The sequence below is a fragment of the Podarcis bocagei genome (assembly GCF_964188305.1).
Source record: "Podarcis bocagei genome assembly, chromosome: 16".
Classification (NCBI taxonomy): domain Eukaryota; kingdom Metazoa; phylum Chordata; class Lepidosauria; order Squamata; family Lacertidae; genus Podarcis; species Podarcis bocagei.
This window is the reverse complement of record NC_138142.1, coordinates 37,008,109-37,013,334: the sequence shown is the minus strand read 5'-3', so window position 1 is coordinate 37,013,334 and position 5,226 is coordinate 37,008,109.

The following is a 5,226-nucleotide window of genomic DNA, read 5'->3' as shown; positions in this document are numbered from 1 at the left end:
CCATAGAATTGTAGAGTTGGAAGGGACCCCAAGAGTAATCTAGTCTAACCCCCGGCAATGCAACAATTGCATCTAAAGCATCCATGACAGATGGCCATCTAACCTCTGCTTAAAAACCTCCAAGGAAGGAGAGTCAATCACCTGGCAAGGGAGTCTGTTCCACTGTCAAATAGATTTTACTGTCAGAAAGTTCTTCCTGATGTTTAGTTGGAACCTGCTTACCTGTAACTTGAAGCCATTTGTTCAGGTCCTACCCTCCAGATCAGGAGAAAACAAGCTTCCTCCATTTTTTATGTAACAGCTCTTTAGATATTTGAAGATGGCTATCATATCTCCTCTCAGTCTCCTCTTTTCTCATTGAATCTCTTTTCGATGTCCCTTCTGCCTAAAGAGGACTTTGGAATGTTCACTGAAATGGCAAAAATCAGCAAGAGAGAGAGAATCCAGTTAGTTTTACATTTTAATACCTACAGAGAAAAGAGATATCTCAGTCAGCATGAAGACCATGAATTAAGCAAATAGTGCATGGATTCCACTGCTGAAGTGTTTGTGGAGTACAGGAGCCTGACAACCCTTTTTATACGGGTTGGTGACACACCTTGAGGAAATGAGTCTTGCTTAGTTCCAAGAGCTCGTCACTGACTGTCCTTCACATCTTTGCCAGATTTGCATAACTTTGATTGAAAGTCTCCAATTATTTTGTTTCTCTCCCTGAGTCATTTTGTTTTCATCCAGGCTTCATTCTATAATGTGTGCAAGCTAACCCCTTGGAAGGGAAGGGAATAACATGGTGTTGAGCTTAGAAAATACAGAAAGACAAATATGACCGCCTTAGGGCCTGGATCCCCTATCCCAACCCTACCGCTAGCAAAATGTTTTTGTTTGTTTTTTTGCTCAATTAGAAAACTGTAACATGTAATAGCCATTGGCCATTGTGTTAATTGCAGGATATAACCAGTGTTTAAGGATCACCCCATTGGACAGAATCATCATCCTAGTTTTTCAGTATTGCGCAAAACCATGATTAGTTTTTTTATGTGTCTCTAATCTTACATAAGTTGCCTTGTGATGCCTATGTCAATGGGAGCCAGTGTGGTGTACTGATTATTGTGTCAGACTAGGACCTGGGAGACCAGGGTTCAAATTCCCACTCAGCCACTGAGTTGGACAACATTAGGACCAATACTCTCAGTAATTTTCAAGCAGTCCATAGGGGAAAATGTTAGGGAACTACTGGTCTGGATAATTCCAGACTGTGCCTTCCTTGTTATCATAAAGTTGCTTGGGTCTGCTTTGTTTCTGTTCTTTGATCACCCAGGATACCCACACATTGGTTCCTGCAACCTTTTCTCCTTGTTGCTTATATAGGGAGCCCCTCATTTGGCTTTTGTTGTCTCTAGGATTGCAGACAGGGTCTTTTTCCAGCCATACCTGGAGATGCTGGGGATCAAAATTGTGACCCTCTGCATGCAAAGCAGATGCTATACCACTGAGCTAAGTGAGGTGGCTAAGAAGGTCATCAAGAAGACTTCAGATGGTCTCTAAGAGGCATTTGACCCTGGGAAGCAGAAGACCATGTGGAGCCAACCATTTCTGTGGGGTAATACCGTATCCAACTTGACAGATTCAGGACCCAGAAAAGGAGCTGTTTCTTCAGGTGATCTTCTGCCACATAATGTGATAATAGACAACAACTAAGATGGCTTTTAAAAAGGAATTAGGGAAAGGGTGAAGGAGAGATTTGTGAATGGCTGGTCATCATGGCCCAGACATCAAGAACCACTTGTAGATGCATTTTGATGCTCATCCAGCCACACCGAAAAGATATAACATGAGAATGAAGATGGTGTAGGAATGTTTGGAATGAATGGTGTGGATGTAACCTAAGTAGGAGTCTCATGGGAAAGGTCTTAGCCAGGCGTAGGCAAACTCGGCCCTCCAGATGTTTTGGGACTACAGCTCCCATAACCCCTAGCTAACAGGACTAGTGGTCAGGGATGATGGGAATTGTAATCCCAAAACATCTGGAGGGCCGAGTTTGCGTATGTCTGGTCTTAGCTCAATGGTAGAGCACCTTCCAGGTTCAATCCTCAGAACTTCTAGATAGGGTTGAAAAAGTTTCCTTCTGTGAAATCCTGGAGAGTCATTTCCAGCAGTGTGGACAATACTCCACTTCATTTTTAAAAAAATAATATTTATTAAAATTTCACAAAAAAATAAAAAGTTTCAAGATTTAAACTACAAAAAGTGAACAAAGAAATACAAGAACAAAACACATAAAAAACACACAATAAAAAAACAGTTAACAAAAAAAAGAGGGAAGGAAAAAAAGAAAAAAAGAAAAAAGGGCCAAAAAAACCCAGAAAATAGATTAATATTTTCATATCTTATATTTCATTGACTAGTTTCTTGACCTCCTCCCACCTCCCACTCTGTATTCCAGTTCAGATATTAAATTCAGCAAATCCTTACCCTCTAGCATTTATCCTTTATCAATCCCTATCTGCATTTTCTTAAACATCTTTTTACCAGTACCACTTATTTTCAATCAAACGTCATTTTAACATTCCTTAATTTTACAGTGCTTCTGCAGGTAGTCTTTAAATTTCTTCCAGTCTTCTTCCACCGACTCTTCTCCCTGGTCACGGATTCTGCCAGTCATTTCTGCCAATACTCCACTTCAGTCTATTAGAATGAGTGGGGCACTAACCCAGCAACTTTGGTCCATCCTCAGCTAGCCTTCACCAATTGTGGTGACCTGGGCTGCCAGCTTCCTTCTCCTGCCGAGTCTCAGTGTTGCCCCTTGTAGAACTGAGCAGGGAATAGGTATTATAGGTCAAGACTTGCCAAAAGAGCTGAAAAAACTATGTATGCATGCTACAACAGCGGCTAGGATGCTACTAGCCCAACGCTGGAAAGATGAAAAGATACCCACGAAAGAAGAATGGCAAGAAGAACTGATAGGATATGCTGAAATGGCAAAACTAACTGGAAGACTAATAGACAAGGACAACAGAGATTTCAAAAAAGATTGGGAACCACTGGGGTTGTACTTAGGGAAATATTGCAAAGAAGTGGACTCACTAGCAGGGTTTGAGTAAACACTTACAATTAAAAAAACAAGCATGGAAGTTAAGATGTAATAATGGGAAAATAACAAAGGGTAAGAGGTCATTGGGGACTCGGGTGGTGGCGCTGTGGTCCATAGGCGCCGACTCCATGGGGCTTGAGGGGGCTCGAGCCCCCTCAAAAAAATTTTTGGGGGGGCTCAGCCCCCCCAATAATCTCGGGCGGGCGCCCTTCCAGCAGAGCGCCGCCGCCGTCCCCCGCCGCCTCCTCCTCACCTGCTCCTTCGCCAGCCAGCCAGCCGCGCGCCCTAATCGGAGGCACTGCCGGAAATCCCGCGAGAACAGGGGAATCCCGACTGGCCACACCTCCCAGCCAGCCAATCGGCTGGCTGGGGGGCGTGGCTTGCCCTATTTAGGGCCGGAGCCACTTTATTTGCATATTCATGAGCTTATTTATTATTCATGAGCTTTCCCGGGCCCCCCCAATATTTTTTCTAAGTCCGCGTCCCTGCTGTGGTCTAAACCACTGAGCCTAGGGCTTGCTGATGGGAAGGTCGGCGGTTCGAATCCCCACAATGGGGTGAGCGCCTGTTGCTCAGTCCCAGCTCCTGCCCACCTAGCAGTTCAAAAGCACGTCAAAGTGCAAGTAGATAAATAGGTACCGCTCCAGCGGGAAAGTAAACTGCGTGTCTGTGCATTGCTCCGGTTTCGCCAGAAGTGGCTTAGTCATGCTGGCCACACGACCCGGAAAAACTGTCTGCAGACAAATGCTGGCTCCCTCGGCCTATAGAGCGAGATGAGCATGCAACCCCAGAGTCATCCACAACTGGACCTAATGGTCAGGGATACCTTTACCTTTTAAGAGGTAATTGGAAAATATGGCACAAAAATGACAAGAATATAACAACACTTCATTAAAATATTATAAAACTCAGGTGGAACAAGAAAGGCAGGAGAAGAAAATGATTAAAGAACCAGAAGAGGAAGTTGAGTGAAGTCAGGGGGGCAGGAGGATGGGAATTGGGCTTTATATTTTCTTTTGATTGTGTTAACAATGATTTTGTGGAATATAAAATTATAAAACTTAATAAAAACTACTTTTTTAAAAAAAGAACAGAGCAGGGAAGAAAGGAATGTGGACAGAACTATAATAGATTGACTGTGCCTACCACTGGCTCTGACTCCACGTATCATGGTCCTCCTTGCCTTCTTCCCTGTTGGTCCCAATGGGAACCGGCTACCACTGCTCAGCTCCACTATATGGCGGGGCTGCCCTTGAAGATAACTCAGAAACTTGCTGTGGTCCAAAATGCAGCAGCCAGGTTACAGGTTGGAGTTCCATTTATAACCCCTGATTTAAAACAGCTGCTTCCAGACCCAAATTCAAGCTGCTCGTGTTATTTTTGCAAGTTGTTTTAAATCATTTTAATATTGTATTTTAATGCCGAACTCCACCCTGGGACTGAATAGTTAAGGGCAGATAATAATTATATTACTATTATATTATATTATATTATATTATATTATATTATATTATATTATTATATCCTTAATCATTAGGTCCCAGGGTGGAGTACAACATTAAAACACAACATTAAAAAATTTAAATATAGAATTATTAAAAATAGAATACTAATATTTGGGAAGGGCTGTAGCTTAATAGCTTTCCGGTGTTTCAGAGATGCCCAGAATAAATTGAAAGTTCTCAATGGAGAGATGTAATAAGTAGGGTTCCCCCAGGTATCTGTGCTTCAACCTGTAATTTTGAACCTGCTTGCAAATAACCTGGAGTTAGGTGTGAGCAGTGAGGTGGACATTTTTGCTGATGAGACCCAACTGTTCAAGGTCACAGAAGGAAAATGGGATTGCAAGCAGCTCCAAACAGATCTCTCCAAACTGAGTGAAGAGCCATTGGAGGGCATGCAGAAGACCTTGAGTTCAATCCCTGGTGTCTCCAGGCAGGACTCAGAGAAAGCCCCCTGTCTGAAACACTGTAGACCCATTGCAATACATGTAAACAATACTGAGCTTGAGGGTCCAATGGCCTGATTCAGTATAAGGCAACTTCCCAAGTTGCTCTGCTGTAGGGCATAGGCCACACAAGGCATGTTGAGTCTATGAAACGGGGTGATTCTTAAACACTGAGTATGCCCTTTAA